This window comes from Diabrotica virgifera, chromosome 9, assembly GCF_917563875.1.
Source record: "Diabrotica virgifera virgifera chromosome 9, PGI_DIABVI_V3a".
Lineage (NCBI taxonomy): Eukaryota > Metazoa > Arthropoda > Insecta > Coleoptera > Chrysomelidae > Diabrotica > Diabrotica virgifera.
The window spans coordinates 60033268-60050416 of record NC_065451.1 but is presented as its reverse complement, the minus strand read 5'-3'; the positions used below and the strand labels follow the sequence as shown (position 1 = coordinate 60050416).

At 33.9% G+C, this 17149-nt stretch overlaps 1 protein-coding gene across 4 annotated transcripts in view; it reads left to right on the top strand.

The window, feature by feature from the left end:
• The first annotated feature begins 9788 nt into the window (after nt 1-9788).
• LOC114331514 (uncharacterized) overlaps nt 9789-17149 on the top strand; it is a 741127-nt gene continuing 733766 nt past the window's right edge. For 2 of the 4 annotated variants that reach the window (XM_050661246.1, XM_050661244.1), the window contains exon 1: nt 9790-10034. The gene's annotated coding sequence lies outside the window, so the exon portion shown is untranslated. Of the gene's footprint in view, nt 10035-17149 lie in introns of all 4 variants that reach the window. The other 2 variants (XM_050661247.1, XM_050661245.1) reach the window with 2 other exon arrangements.

The window sequence follows — 17149 nt, the reverse complement described above, 5'->3', positions numbered from 1 at the left end:
CCCCCCCTTAGGATCATCCTAGGCTCTCTGCCGGGGGGTCTGGGGGTTTACCTCTCCGCGGAAGGCGGGATCCGGAAAAATGTTTGATATTTAACCCCTTGAAAACGCATTTTAATGGATTCTATGACTGAAGTTTCTTCAACCTACATATTGCTATTTTAGTTGACTAACACAAAAAATTTTGAAATCACCTTATTTTTTAGCAGTTAAATGTTGGTAAGGAGTCTCAGAGGCTGTATGGACTGCTGATATCTATATAGCAATAAAACTCTGAGAAATGCTCACTGGTACCTGACATGAGTCAGGGGTTTGAGAAATCAAACTCAGCTCTGCCAACGAATCCTACTCTCACGTCCTCGAAGATCCATTTATAGGTCGCGTAACTGCTGGGGGCATGGCGTACAATGGATGTGCGTTATGCTGCAGACGAGGGAGGGTGAAGAGCGAGTATCCAGCGCTCGAAATCTGGATCACATCAGCTAAGGGTAGAAGACCCCGACAGAAATTCTTCCTGGTTCTCCAGGTTGGGGATTGTGACAATGGGCCTGCTCCTCATTTCACGTAAAAAACGATAAAATGCAAAAAAGCCTAATGGTTACCTCGGAAGTAAGGACGGACAAAATGGAAAAAGACAACGGCATAGAAAAAGGATGATGAATTTTGGAACTATCAATACGCAAGGTTGCAGAGGAAAACTAACAGAAATAATACACGAAATTGATAAACACAAGTTAGAAATAGTGTCACTAACTGAAACAAAGAAGAAAGGAAGCGGTTTCGAAATAATTGGCAGTTACCTTCATCTTTACAGTGGCGTCACAAAAGATAAACATGCAAGCAGAGGTGTATCGGTATTAATTAGAACGACATTAAAGAATAAAATAACAGATTGGGATGCAATAAATGAAAAATATCATACGAGTAAACATAAACATCTTGCATCATAAACTCACTGTTTTTGCAGTATACGGTGTGTCAAATGATAGTGTCGTCAGTGAAAAAGAAATATTCTTTCAAACGTTACATCAAGAGATATCGAAAATTGGTGACACTAGAGAAATAATTATATTAGGAGACATCAATAGTCGAACGGGAAAAATGGAAAACAACAACATAATAGGACCTTTTGGTGAAGAAATAGTCAACGACAATGGCGAAAGACTTATAGACTTATGCGACCAACTTCAGTTAAGAATTAACAACGGTTATTTTAACCACAAAGAGGTACATAAGTATACATGGACACAGCCAACAAGAAATTTAAGATCAATAATTGACTACGCAATACTAAAACAACAAACCTTATTGAAAGTTGAAGATATACGAGTATGCAGAGGAATATGTAACATATCAGATCATCATTTCCTAAGAGCTAAAATATTCTTCCCGATAAGACACACAATAACGAAGACGAAAACAATCCCGGATGCAGACAAAAATACTTCAAATATAATAGACGAGAAATATAACTTAGAGAGCCTATTACATGAAAGTGTTAAATATCTCTATCAAACGAGACTTGACAATTACATACTAAGCCTGAATAATCTAACAACAGAAGAGGTTTATAATAATATAGTATACAGCATAAAAGCAGCTGCAAAGGAAGCCCTTGGTATTAGAGAAATTAGAAAAAGTAACAAATACTGGTAGAATTCAGAGACAGAGAGACTAGTCAAGGAAAAAAAGATACTATACCAAAAATGGCTTAACACAAAAAATGAAGAAGACTACAACAGATATAGAGAAAAGAAAAGAGAATCAAGACATAAAATCATTCAAAGTAAGAGAGAGACCTGGGATCGAAAGTGCCAAGAAATCGAAGCACACATAGGAGGACGAAAATGCAGTGAATCATGGAAATTTCTGAACAAGATCAAGAATAACGAAACACGCAACGACAAACTACAATTAATACCAACAGATAAATGGGTTCAACATTATAAGGACTTATTAACTGAACAAAGGCCCGAATACTCACAACCAACAGAGACGGAAATACAAATTGTAGGGGAAGAAATAAACATAAACAGTGTAGCAGTTAAAAATGCAATTAAACAACTAAAAAATGGAAGATCTCCTGGTCCAGGTGGAATCAATGCCGAACTACTGAAAAATGGAACTAAAAAACTTTTCGAATCTCTGGCATATGTATTTACAAAGTACATCAATGGCGAAAATGTACCCAGTGACTGGAAAATAGCTTATATATCATCGATTCATAAAAAGGGCAATAAACTAAAATGTAGCAATTATCGCGGAATATCAGTAACAAATACAATAAGCAGAGTATATACAAAAATTTTAAGAGAACTGATTGAACAAGAATACTCAGAATACGAAGAAGAAGAACAATGCGGGTTTAGAGCTGGAAGGTCCTGTACGGATAATGTATTTTCGTTAAAACAAATCATCGAAAAAAAATTAGAACGGAACAGGCCAATACACCTAGTTTTTATAGATTTACAAAAAGCGTATGACAATATACCGATACCGAAACTATGGTAAGTACTGCAAAACTCCAACATTAACTTTACTCTCATAAAAGCTGTCCAAAATTTATACAGTGACATGAAATCTGCAGTAAAATTAGGAAACAAAATAACAGATTTGTTTACAGTCAACAAAGGTCTACGACAAGGATGTTGCATATCACCGAGTCTGTTTAAGATTTATATCGCCAAAGCCCTTGCAATATGGAAAAGAAAATGCAGTGGAATGGGCATCCAAATCGACGACAACACCTGCCTGTACACCCTTCAGTTTGCAGACGATCAGATAATATGTGCAAACGATAAAGAAGATTTGGAATATATGACTCGCAAATTGAAGGAAGAATACGAAAAATGGGGATTGCAGATGAATGTAGAAAAAACACAATATTTATGCCTAGGTGAGGATTCAACTGATATGATATTGGACAATAATCAGAAAATAACTAGCTGTGATAAATATAAGTATTTGGGCATTAATTTCAACAAGGAAGGTACTGACGATGCAGAAATTAAGAGCAGAATAAATAAAGCAAGAACGATAATTAAATCATTGAACGGAGTTTTATGGAGTACCGAGATAGGGAAACAAAGAAAAATGCGAATATACAACACCATGATTAAGAGCACATTGGTATACGGATCCGACACATGGAGAATAAAGGAACACCTAAAACGAAAATTAGAAGCTACTGAGATGGACGCCCTAAGAAGAGCAAGTAGAACATCGAGATTGGACCGGGTTAGAAATGAGGAAGTAAAGCGAAGAATGAATTTACAAGAAACGGTTGTAGAATGCATTGAGAAGAAACAATTAACGTGGTACGGACATGTTCAGAGAATGGGGGAGGAAAGACTGCCAAAGAAAATTATGAAATGGATACCCACAGAAAACAGAAAAAGAGGAAGGCCAAGAACGACATGGATACAAGGAGTAAGACGATCAATGAGTGTACGAGGATTAGAAGATGAAAACTGCAATGATAGAAGATATTGGCAACAAGGCATCGGACAACGTCGGAGGACGTTTTGAACCCGAATTTATATATATACCTTATTTTTTATTCGCTTTAAAAAATTTAAAAGAAAAACAACAAAATGAACAGATAGTAAAACAAAATGAGATAATTTAATGAAACAATAAAAAGAAAATTTCTTGAAACTTCAAAACCGAATGGAAAAATATGAAGATATGAAGGTTTATTTAGAGAAAATTCAAGAAGAGGAAAATCAGATTGCTGAGGAGATACAGAAAATTGAAAAGGTGGAAGAAAAATTCAAGAATGCGGTAAAATTCGATATGGAAAAAGTGGAAGAAAAATTGACGGAGATAGGAAAATGTCAAAAAGGAGGAGACCGTCGGGAAGTAATTGTATACAGCTCTAATGAGAGCAGAATCCTATTTGACGAGGATATTAGAAAACGATATCCGATACCTTCAGCAGTTACACTCTCGAAGGCGAATACCGTCACTGCCACTGCTGTTAGATTTATTATGCTGTATAGTAGCTGTGATACTGGTAGGTAGGAGAATGCTGAGAATCTCCTGGACAGACAGAATAACCAATGAGGAAGTATTAAGTAGAATACAGAACAGCAGGAAGATACTGGATTCCATCAAAATAAGAAATCTTCAATACTAGGGTCATATAACACGTGGTGACAGATATGAACTCCTAAAATTAATTATGCAGGGAAAGATTCAAAGAAGACGCAGCATAGGTAGGAGAAAAATGTCCTGGCTGAGAAATCTCAGAGAATGATTTGGATGCAGCTCAACTGAACTCTTTCGGGCTGTAGTATCAAAAGTGAGAATAGCAATGATGATTGCCAACCTTCTTCGCGGAGATGGCACGTAAAGAAGAAGGTACTGGTAGGGCTGATTTCAATGTGCTCATTTTATCTTACCCTTACCTTTCTTTTCAATAATATGTGGTACCGTATGGTTCCGTTCACGTATTACCAAGATGTGGTCTGGGGTAAATTGGTTAAGACAAAGTAGCTGGGACCGGGGGCCGCTATTCTGGTTGCATTTTATTTTTTATTTCACCAAAATAACTAATTTCCTCAGTAACAATTTATATCTTTACGAAAGGTCTCGAAAAGGAATAGATTTTATTGGGGTATATTCCAGACTCCTTGAGTTTGTACCCTATGTGCCCCCCTCTAATCGATTTTCTGGATCCGCCCCTGTCGGGGGCCCCAGCTTAGCCCGGGCCCCTCTTCCAATGGCATTTTAGGTTTTATTACGACGAAATAACTAATTTCCTAAGTATTAATTTAAATTTTTATGTTAAGGTCTCGGGAGCCTCAGCTCAGCTCAGGCCTCAGGGGCCCCTTTTGAGGGTTCTGTTCCAATTGCATTTCAGTCGAAAATACTAATTTCTCCAGTGAACAATTAAAACTATATGTTCAATTCTAGGGTGCCTCTGTAAGGTCTTTTTAAAATTGTGTCATTTGAAAATATTTCGTTGGGATCGGCTTTTAAAATAAATATTTTTATTTTCCTCGTTAAACTCTATGGACGGTCAAACAAGGGGCACCTGCGGGGCCCCCCTTGGCTGGCATGGTAGTTGTAATAATGTTTAAGGTCTTGTGAATTGTTATAGTACTTTATTCAATAATTATATTTTATAATTCAAAGTCATTGCTCTATTGTCCTTACTTGACCTAACCCCTGCCATGAGGCCTCGTGTCCTTGTCCTGTGTCATCGTCTGTCAACAATCACTTCAAGTGATCTATGATCACAGGACTTTACATTTATGAGCTATTCAGCCTCATGACATCTTTCCCTTCCTATAAAGCAGAGAACTTACTACAATAAACTCAGAATAAAATATTATAAAATACTAATACTACCTACGACTAACAATAATATTAAGTGATTACAAAACTAGTACATCTCGAAATCATTATATCGAGTTGGGGGTTTAATTACTCTTTTACCTCTGGTAGGAAACTGATTCGGTACTTCACTCTCACAGGCCATTGATGTTGAAGGTTTGTTACTCTGATTATCATCAAGATCATCTTCTAATTTAATGTGATGTTTAGGCGTATTACTAGATGGTCTCAAGTGATATTTATTTCTTCTTACCAATGTTCCATTTTCTTTCTCAATAACATATGATCTTGGCTCTTGTAAACATTGCCTGACCACAGCAGGTTTCCATTGCCCATCTTCCCTTATAACAACGTTATCGCCTTCACTTAATTCTTCTCTTGCAGCTGTATTTCTATCATAGTAGTGCTTGTACAATTTTCTTTTGTCATCCAATTTATTCTTTTCACTTGTTAGGTCTACTTGTTCTGGTAAATATTTTTCATGTAAGACTGGAAGTTTGCTTCTAAGTCTACGACTATTCAAGAGTTGTGCTGGGGACTTGTCTGATCCTAACAGTGGTGTGTTCCTATATTCTAATAAAGCTAACTGAAGATCACCACACTTTCTGAGAATATTTTTAGCTATCTGAACAGCTCGTTCCGCCTGCCCATTTGATCTAGGATATCTAGGGCTAGATGTCACAAATTTAAAATTCCATTCTCTAGAGAATTCTCTACATTCCTTAGAGCCAAAAGGCATATTGTCAGATACAATTTCCAAAGGAATCCCATGAGTGGCAAACATGGTCTTAAATGATTTTATTATTGACTGGGATGTTTTGGACGGCAACAGAACAATTTCAATCCACTTTGTGAGATAATCCATTACAATTAAATAAGATGCTCCTCCGAACTCACAAATATCAGCCGCTAGCATTTGAAATGGAAGTTCTGGAATTTCTCTTAGTATTAATGGCTCTTTAACATTACTTCTGTGATATTTCTCACAATCAACACAATTTCTAACCAAATCCACTATGTCCTTATTCATATTTGGCCAGAACAACACTTGCCTTGCTCTTTGCTGTGTCTTTGTAACTCCAAAGTGTGTTTCATGAAGAAACTTTAACATCCTAGGCCTTAAAGAATCCGGAACTATAACTCTGTCCATATAAAATATCAAATCATTCAATATGTAGATGTCATGCCTAATACTAAAATAATCTTTTACTACATAAGGTACCCTCGAAGAGCATGACGGCCACCCTTTTTCACAAAAATCTTTGATCAATTGAAGTTTTTTATCCTGTTTAGTTTCAGCTATAAATTCCTCTCTCCTTTCATCTGTTATATTTATTGTATGCACTATTTCTGTTACAAAAGCATCATCCTCTACCTTTTCCTTCACAAAATTACGAGATAACAAATCAGCTATTAGCATTTCCTTGCCTGGCATATATTCCACAGTTAAGTCATATTTTAATAATTTTACCTTCATACGTTGTAGTCTAGGAGAATCTACTTCAGCTATGCCTTTCTTCATTATCGAAATCAATGGCTTATGATCTGTGAATACCTTAACTTCTCTACCATAAATATAATTATGAAATTTAGTACAAGAAAATAGGATTGCATTTAGTTCCTTTTCAATCTGGCTAAATCTAGTTTCACAATCAGTTAAAGACCTAGAAGCAAAAGATACCGGTTTATGATTCTGCAGTAATACACATCCCACGCCATTTTGACTTGAATCTGTTTGAATTATTATTGACTTATTTTCATCAAAATTTGCAAGAACTGGTGGTGAGCAAATTAACTTTTTTATTAAATTTAATGCGTCTGTGTGACTTTTAGTCCACACCCAAAGTGTATTCTTTTTTAACAATTCTCTTAATGGGGCTGATACATCCGATAAGTTTGGTATAAAACTGCGATGATAATTGATCATACCCAATATTTTTTGTAACTCTTTTTTATTATTGGGTTCTTTTAAATTAATAATAGCTTTTATTTTATCTAAGTCAGGTCTCATACCATTTTTATCAAATGTATTTCCCAAATATTTTACTTCAGACATTCTATATTGTATCTTATTAGAATTAAATTTTACCCCAATATTTCTAGCACGTTCCAATACTTCATTAAGGATTCTATCATGTTCTTTAAGACTATCAGCAAATATCAAAAGATCATCAAAATATATAAGACAGCCCTCAATATCACCAAAATTCTCTAAGTTAATTCTTTGAAAAAATTCGGGGGCAATATTTAGTCCAAATGGAAGTCTATCAAATTTCCAAATTCCAAAGGGAGTTCCAAATGCACAAACTCTACTGGACTCCTCATCTAGCTGAACTTGATAGAATCCCTCTTTAAAGTCTAAAACAGAAAAATAGCATTTGTTTTTTAACTTATTGCATATCTCTTCAATAGTAGGTATTAAGCAATATTCCTTTTCAAGCGCTTGGTTTAAATCTTTAGGATCCAAACAGATTCTTAACGTTTTATCAGGCTTTTCAACGATAACTAAATTGCTCAACCACTCAGTAGGACCCTCACATTTAGATATGATGCCACGTTTTTCTAAATCTAAAAGTGTGTTTTCTAATCTTTTTTTAATGGCTAAAGGGACCCTTCGTGGTGGTTTAGCTACAGGAACACAATTATCTTTAAGTTTTAGTTTACATTTTTGAGGACATTTGCCTAATCCAATGAATACATCACTATTTTGTTTAATAAAGGCACTTTTTGTTATGTTTAAATCTATGTTATCTACTCTTCGTATCAAATCTAAATCTAAGCATGATTTTAACCCTAAAATTGGTGTAAGGCTATCTTTAACTACAACAAATTCTAATAAATAATCAATATTTTTATATTTACAGACAAGTTTTATTGTACCAATAGGAACGACCTTAAAACCACCATATGTTTCAAGTATGACTTTAGTTTCTTTTAAATCATTAATTTTGCAAACTTTTTGAACAAAACCATTAGGCAAAATGTTAACCTGTGCCCCTGTATCTATTTTAAAAGGTATATCAACATTACTAATTTTTAAATTTTCGATCCAGTCTTTATTATTTTTATTCTTGATTTCATTAACAGTGATTGATGATATCATAAAATCACCTACCTCGTTATTTTCACTTTCTTCCACTTGTACTTCTCTCACTAACCTGCTATGATAACACACTTTATCGAAATGGTTATTTTTACCGCACTTTCTGCACTTTTTTCCATATGCTGGACACCTCCTTGGCCCATGGACTCTCCCACAGTTTCTGCAGCTATATTCATCTCTAGAATTTGCACTCCTGAATGTTTGGACTGAATTTTGCCCCTGCTTGGCTTTACTCCCAATTGATTCAATTTTAACCTTCTCCAAGCTGTTCTGAACTTCTTTTATTTGAGCTTGGGATATTTCATGCATTTTACATATTTCAATAGCTTTAGCCAGATCTAAATTAATGGTCTTTAACATGTTTTGTTGTGCATCCTTACTATTAGTGCCTAATACTATTCTATCTCTTACCATTGAAGATGCTTCTGCTCCAAACTCACAATTTTTTACTTTGTTTTTTAAATCTGTTAAAAAGTGGTCAAACGGCTCTCTTTCTTCTTGAATGCGGTTGTAAAACACATATCTTTCATAGACCACGTTTTTTCTAGGCGTGACATAAGACTCAAATGCTTCCAATACATCTGCTAGCTTGCCTTTTTGGGCCTCCGTTAATTCCAAAGTGTTATAGATTTCAATGCCTTCTTCTCCAATTAGATTGAGTAAAATTGCTACCTTAACGTCATCACTTTTACCACTTTTTCCAGAGGCCATCAGATATATTTCAAAACTTTGTCTGAATCTTTTAAAATTTTCGGCCACATTTCCTTCAAATGACAATGTATTTGGTAACCTCACTTCCATGATTTTGGTTTATTTTCCACTAGACTGCGCCATGTAATAATGTTTAAGGTCTTGTGAATTGTTATAGTACTTTATTCAATAATTATATTTTATAATTCAAAGTCATTGCTCTATTGTCCTTACTTGACCTAACCCCTGCCATGAGGCCTCGTGTCCTTGTCCTGTGTCATCGTCTGTCAACAATCACTTCAAGTGATCTATGATCACAGGACTTTACATTTATGAGCTATTCAGCCTCATGACAGTAGTTACGGCCTTGATTATACCTCATATTTTTACCATATTTTCTTCCATTACCTCCTCAATATATTTTCCTGTAAGCGACATAAAATAATGTTAATAAGAAAATAATGTTAGTTGTTATTTTATTTATTTACGGACAAATAGTATCGGCTTCTAATATTAGTTTTTCTGGCCAAGAAATGGATATTTTGCCGGACATAAATATCGAAATGCGCGCAATCGATAGTTTCCAATCTCGCATTCACTCGATTGTAGTTAGTTCTCCGCTTTCTCCGCTAGAGTCGCTAGTCGTTCAAAACATTTCGCAAAGCAACAGTTGACAGTCAACTTTATCGGTGAATGTATGTGTTTGTGATGTTAGCGGTATCGGTCGTCTTTCTAACAACATTTTAACGTGTTTTAAATAAGTTTTATCATTGTTTTAATTACATTTTAATTCGTATTGTTTCTCTCGTTACGTTGTGTCAATTTTATCTTTGTCCCTCGAGATTGCAGACTGTTAAAAACTTGTTTTGTGTCTGAAGGATACCGTGTGGAATAATTTTCAAAGGTATGTTGACTTGACTTGCATTGTATCTTGATCTACTTAATGACTTAAAATAGAACATACGCGATTAAAGACGTATTCTGTGTACTTACGTTAAAATTTTGCTTGTTTAGACAATGGTAAACTTTGAAAATGCACGCATTTAAAAGTAACTAACCTAGGATCAGGTTTTGTTTGTTCAGTTGATCCAGCTGTACAGAATAATAAATTTAATTTTGTAGAACTGAACATATTATTATTAATTTGTTTAATTAATTTTTACTCTTGTTTAATAAGCAGGTTTTTTGTTAAACATTTTCCAAGATTGCTAAAATATCCAATATCATTGACAAAGTAAACAAACAAAAGTAAATAAAAATTTAAATCGGGTAGATATTTTATCTGATACATATATTATACAATATCGTTTATTATACTCTTTTGAATTAATCGTTTATCTGAGGGTAATATTTTCTAAGGGTTTCTTAGTAAGGAGGGTAAAGAGGTTAATATTATGTTTCTAATAATAAGTATTGCTTGAAAAGATCAGGTAGGTATTTAGTATTTAGTAAATGTCATTCTTGTTTCATTTGTATATTTCGCAGATTTTTAGTTGAAATTTTATTTAAAAACAGTAAATGAAACTATCGTAAAGGACATCCAACACATCTTAAGGAAAATATAAAGGTTCTGACCAATGACGTGTGTTGAGGCGCGCAGTGGCGGCTCCTCGTGGTTTTTATAATAGGGGCTATTCAGGCCCAGACTGGCTCATACAAAGCTCCCGCTCCATTACATCAAACTTTTTTCAAATCCTAACGCATGTAAAGTAAATCAATAGGTACATATTGTGAATTTTTTTAAGTTTAATTTTAATTTAAATCCATAAAATAATTTACTATTTTTATTGGGAATAGTAAATTGTATTAAGATTCCATAAAAATATAGTTTCAGTTTCCAAATATCCCTTTTACCCCGTTACATTCTTTGGTACTCTCTGGACACTGCAAACAAATTTTTGAAAAATTTGAGCAATTTTTCAACTTCTACAGAGGAATCTACTGGTTTAAAAACATTTAACAAAAATCATGATGATTGGTGTTCAATAGAAGTCACTTTTTGAATTTTTTTCAAATTTTTGAGCAGGGCCGGCGATAACGGGCCTGCAAGGGATGCACTGCAGGCGGGCGCCCCTCTTTGGGGGGCGCCAAAATGACCTTTTTTCTGTCGGTGCTATACAAAATAATAATTTAAAAGACACCGAAGGGCGCCTATGCTTCTTTTGCAGGCGGGCGCCTTATACCCTAGCGCCGGTACTGTTTTTGAGCGCTCTAAAACTCCATATAATAGAAGAGTAAACCTCGATAAAATATCCGTAACCATACGGTGTCAGGCGATCCTTGCCTGAGTGGTGAATGGCCTAGGTCAGACGGCCGCAAACGGAGCCCTCGGAGAACTGACGAAATCCTTTCAAGCCTTAACGTGTGCAATGGCGCACTGCCTCGCCGGATAGTAGCATTCGTCCATACTAGGGCAGTGGCGTAACAAACTCCGTCGGGGCCCCCCCGCAGAATTGGAAATGTGGCCCCCATAAAAAATTACCCAATGCGACATGTGTAATAAATACCTATATGTATTACAGCCCAGTAAATCAAAGTAAAATATGGCGATACCGTGTAATTTTCAATGTCACCACCAAAGTGGCCAACTCAGACTTTTCGAGTTATTTATGAGTAAAAATGTTTATTGTTCAACAAAAAAACCACGTTTTTAGGCGATTTTTCGCAAATAGTTCAAAGAATAAGTATTCGATGGAAAAGAATATTGTTAGCAAAAATGTATCGAGCTTATAAAAAAAAGTGAAACAAAAATGAAGTCTATCGATTCAGTAAAAGAAAACTTGTAGCTCATAAAAAGTTTTTCTTATTCGTCCAATTCCAAATCGAATATTTCAACGTGAAATAACCAAAAAATGAGATACACTAAACCAGTTACGCTCAAAATACAGTTAATCCCATTTTTTGGTAAAAAATTGTGAAAATCTCCCCCTATTTAGTACCCCAAATGAAACTAATCATTATCGCCTTACAAATTACCTAACTTTTTTATACGACCTGTAAATTTCACCGGTTCAAAGTGCTTATTTTTAAAAGGGTTCTAGTTTAAGCTATGTCTTAACCAATTTTTGTCTTACAGAAAAACAAAATAAAGCCAAAATATTTATAAAAGCAAGACCTACCTACATTTCTCTACTTTTTGAGATTTTTCGTATCACAAATACTTTTTAAGTTATCTTAAAAAAAAGGCATTTTTCCAAAATAAAAAAACTTTAAAATTTTTTCAAAAATAAGAAATTCGAACCGGTCAAACTTACAGATCATATTATAAACAATAAATATTTAAAGTAAATGGTAAAGTGCTAATGATAAATTTTATTTGTGGTGCGAAATAGGGGCAGATTTTCATGATTTTTTTTACCAAAAAAGGGGCGAATTTTATTTTGAGCGTAGCTCGTATACAGTAGGAAAATGAAAGAATACCCATGAACGAACATATAAAACACGCTGTATTTTCCTGTCACCGTGTCACACAAAAAATTGGCCAGCGCAAGTACATGTAATAATTATTATTACATGTACTTGCGCTGGGCAATTTTCTTTGTGACACGGTGACAGGAAAATACAGCGTGTTTTATATGTTTCTTCATGGGTATTCTTTCATTTTTCCGACTGTAGTTTTGATGCTAGAAACTTTTATAAAAAAATAAAGCTTTTCTGAAACATTTAAAAAAAGTTTTAGTTTTTCCCGAAAATTGCTTCATTTTTTGGTTATTTCAGGTTGAAATATTTGATTTGGAATTGGATAAATAAGAATAAATTTTCATGAGCTTCAACTGTGCTTTTACTGTGTCGATAGACTTCATGCATTAAAACACCATTTTCTGAATCTTATAAGCTACATTTTTGCTATAGTCGGTTCGCTAAACTCAGACGCAAATGGCTAATGATTTTAATACGTAACTTTTTTGTTTTTTGCCAATGTTGACAAAATTTGCAAAATTACTAAATATAATATTTAGTAATTATTAACTATTTAGTAATGATTTTTTGGCAATTTTATCAAATTGGCAAAATTACTAGCTTAAATCACTAGCCAGTTGAGTCTGAGTTTAGCGAACGGACAATACAAATATTTTTCGATATCTAATATTTAATTCGATAAATACTTATTTTTTATTTTTGAGTTAGGGAGCGTTCAAGTATTACGTAACGCGATTTTTTAAGATTTTCGACCCTCCCCCACCTACGTAACGCACTCTAATGGGCGTTTAACTATTGCGTCGTATCTAAGCTATTTGATTATCTGAGACCTGATACAAGTTGTATTTAGTTGGACCCACTGGCTTCATTATGTAGGTTTCTGTAGTAGTTTCTGTTTCTTCAAAAACATTTTTAGGGAAATGGTACCTGCATCATCTTCAGTGCTGGATTAACCATTAGGCGGACTAGGCGGCCGCCTAGGGCCCGGGCACTGATGGGGCCCGGGCACTGATGGGGCCCGCATCCCACACAAATGCATTAATTAATATTGAATTATTTAAGCAGTAAGTAATTAAAAAAAATAATATGTTAAAAAAATCAATTAGGGCTAACTGAGACAAAAAAAGAGAATGGTTAATTTATGATTTCCAATCAAATTCAGTTTTTTGCTTTGTCTTCTGTCAAATATCAGGAAAATACAACCTAATTCAAAACAAATTAAGCAGTTATCTTCAAAGGCATTTTTATATTCCATGTTCTAATCATTCCCTCAATTTGGTAATCAATTTTGCAAGCAAATTTTGCTTAGAAGATGGTAATTCTTTTGGTATGGTACGTTTTTTTCAATTTCTACCCACATATGGGCCTTATAGTCCATTCACTCACGGTAAAATATTGCAAAACCTCCGGATTTTAAAGAACCTTTGGATTTGAAACAAGAGCTTAGATTGACATGAAATTTTGTATAAGCATAGCTAACATGTCAAAGAAAAAAGTGAAATTGTGCCAATGTGTGTTTTTGCTCTACGGTTGAGTCCACCCCTTCTCGGGGGTGAAAAAATATACCGTCAAAATACGTCGGGAAGTGGATAAACTGACTAATTCTAAGCAACTTTTGTTCAATAGAGTTTTTTCATCAAGTCAATACATTTCGAGTTATTTGCAAGTGAATTTCTTCATTTTTCAACAAAAAATAACACGTTTTCTTTTTTTTTTTCAAAATTTCAAAATACTTATTTTTTTTTACTTTAAATCCCAATGTTCTGAAATATAAGCACTGTGAACCGGTGAAACTTACAGATCATATAAATAATATGACTACTTATAAGTTTTTTCAAAATTTGCATAAATTTTCAAGATTTTTTGCCAAAAAAAGGAATCAACATTATTTTAAGCTCTACTTGCTTAATTTTGATACTTGAAACTTGTTAAAAAAAAAACAAAAATAAAACTTTTTTAAAACTTTAAAAAAGTTGTGATGATTTTTCACCGAAAAGTACTTCATTTTTTGGTTATTTACGTTGAAATATTTGATTTGCAATTTGTCGAATAAGAATCTACTTTTCATTAGCTCCAGTCCTGCTTATACTGGGTCTACATACTTCATACATACACCATTTTTTTAAATTTTGTATACGCTATATTTTTTCTAAGAATATTTTTTTGATAAAATTCTTAATTTTGGAGTTATTTCCGAAAAACCGTCTAAAAACGTGTTTTTTTTTGTTGAAAAATGAACATATATTATATTCACTCGCAAATAACTCAAAAAGTTAATTTAGTGAAAGAACTGGATAGAACAAAAGTTACTTAGAATTAATCAGTTTATCCATTTCCGCACTTATTTTGAATGTATGTTTTTTCACCCCCGAAGGGGTGGCACTCATACCAGGACAAAATCACATATCGACACAATATCCCTTTTTTTCTTTGGCATATTAGCTATGGACTATTAATGAGAAGTTGTTGCGAAATGTAAAAGAAATGATTTTTTTTTACATTGTCGTAATTTATTTTTGGAGTAACTACTTCCCAAAACAATATAAATATCTGTAAATTTGTTCTAAGTAAATGGTCGCTATAAAGGGGCCTACTTCTTATGGCCGCCTAGGGTCTAATGATGCCTTAAACCGTCACTGATCATCTTTGCGTAAAGGTTAAAAAAATTTTTTCTTCAGCGTTTAATTTTTTTAATGGATAGATACTAATCAAGGCAAAAGGCGCACCGGTCCACGGGCGCCATAAAATGTCTAGACAAATTTATACTAGCAAAAAATGATCCAAAAAATTGATGATCCTAATTTAAGGCACTATTTGTGTTTGACCATTTTTTATTTACATTTCATAATATGTAGGGTTGTATGTATCTTTTGGTTATTAGGTAAATTTCATAGGGTTCTATGTATCTTTTGGTTCTACATCATATAAAATTAAGAAAAAACAGTTTGTCCAAAAAAATAAAAAAAAAATGTCGGGAAGAGGGTGGAAAGGGCAACTCCCCTTTTCACTTAGATTGGTCATACTAACTCAGGAAGCTTCAGGGGTTCATGTATTGTACCCTCGGAGATCCGTGGAAAAAATTTACACCCAAAATAACAAAATTCAGTTTGGCAACACTGTGTGAATGTTGATAGTAACATATCCTTTTTATGATAAGCACAACTGTAATTTAGTCCAAACAAATTAATATTTTTTTTGCCAACAAAAATGAGATTTTTCAACCAAATAATTTTTCAAATATGATGTGCAAAATAATTTTTAATTGGGTTCTGCTAATGGGCTTGCTTTTTTTTGTCATTAAAGTAAAAAAAAAACTAAATTTCACTCATTAAATCATTATTGTCCGGTTATCGTCTTAATTATTTGAAATGTACTAATATCCGTCGAGTAATTCTGAATGATTAATAGGTTATTAAAACATTTTATCTGTAGCGGCTTCTGGAATATCTTAAAAATATCGAATTTCATTGATAAAATGCGTATATCCCACCGATATTCGCTTCGACCATACAACAACTTTGCTTATTAAGGTCAATCATAATATTTATGATCAAATGCATAGTTTACGATTCTATAAAAGACATACAGACTTTTGATATTGTGTATAAATAATAGAAACGTGGTATTATCAAAAAATAATTATTTTTCAAAATAAAATGTCAATTTTAAAAACAAAAAAAAAATTCAACGTCAGGAATTAAACCCGGGTCGCCTGAGTGAAAGCTAGGAGCCAAGTATTCTAGGCCATTAATAGATGTAAGTCACGGAGATAAATATTTGACATATAAGTTGTAGCGTTTTTCCATCAAGTTTCATATTTTACCTTTTCTTGCCTAAAATCCCCGGTTTTGGGCCAGCTGACACAACATTTGTTAATAAGCTTTGGAATACCTAGCAAATAAAAAGGAAACAGCCATGCTAAAATGCTCCGGTCACATTTGACACTACCTCCCGGGCTATATGTAGTTTCTCTTATCGTCTTAGCTCAGGCTGGATTAAGCTATGTATTTTCTTTAGCCACTAGACTACTATACCACAGAATAACTAACCATACAGAAGCGAAACTGACTGTTGTTTCCATTGATTGTGTGGGAACCGAAATATTTGACCTTGAGCCCTAGTTACAGAATGGAACTTGATGTTCTAAAGCGTCGTTTAAACACAACGATAAGTCACAGCAACTAGTTGTGATGGCAAGTTGAAACGCTGTTTAGACGCTGCGATTCAATGCGATACCACCTTCAACCCAACTCCAACTTTGATAAGTTGTGCGATGCACCGTTTACACACAATGATAAGTTGCAACAACTCGATTGACCTTGATAAGTTGTTTGATTTATCGCTGTGTTTAAACGACCCTTAAGGAATAGACCAATTCAAATGATGTAATATTTTTGACAAGTAGTTATTAATTAATTTTGAAATATAAAATTTAATTACAAAATATAAATAAACTATAAAATAAAACAAATATAAATATAAAATTTAACTAAAAACAACTGTCACTGTCAGTCTAAAAGTGAGGTTATACCAGTTACGTTGACACATGAGCATGAAAATTATGTTACCATTTTGGGCCTGAGTTTCGCTTCTGTATGG